The sequence below is a fragment of the Eriocheir sinensis genome, unplaced genomic scaffold, assembly GCF_024679095.1.
Source record: "Eriocheir sinensis breed Jianghai 21 unplaced genomic scaffold, ASM2467909v1 Scaffold45, whole genome shotgun sequence".
NCBI lineage: Eukaryota > Metazoa > Arthropoda > Malacostraca > Decapoda > Varunidae > Eriocheir > Eriocheir sinensis.
In genome coordinates, this window is record NW_026111776.1 from 915,049 (window position 1) to 915,678 (window position 630).

Genomic DNA, 630 nt, shown 5'->3' on the forward strand with positions numbered 1-630 from the left:
TTATTTTTCCTCTGGCGAGCTGAGATAACTTGGAAACTACAAACCTTGCTGTGATGCCCATAACACACACGAGCGTGCTACATGTAAGCTGTCCTCATTGAAGTGTATATATATATATATATATATATATATATGTATATATATATATATATATATATATATATATATATATATATATATATATATATATATATATATATATATATATATATATATATATATATATATATATATATATATATATATATATATATATATATATATATATATATATATATATATATATATATATATATATATATATATGTGTATATATACATGAAATACATCTTATGCAGTAATGCACTTGTAATAAAGCTGTGATCGGTGCCTTCGTGGTGAATGTGTTAAAATGCTTGACTACTAATCTGAGTGCCTGGGTTCGAATCCCGGCCCAAGTAATCGGCGCCCAGCCCAGCCTGCTGTTTGCCCTCCTTTTCTGGCTGGTCGACAAATGAGTACTTACCTGGAGAAACCTGGAGAAGGTAAACTGTGGTTTATATATACCACAAGCCCAGAAGCCAATGAGGAGATGAGCACCGCGGCCAGGCTCAGCTGTAGCGTATACTCCCTTGAATCTCCTAGTGTCTA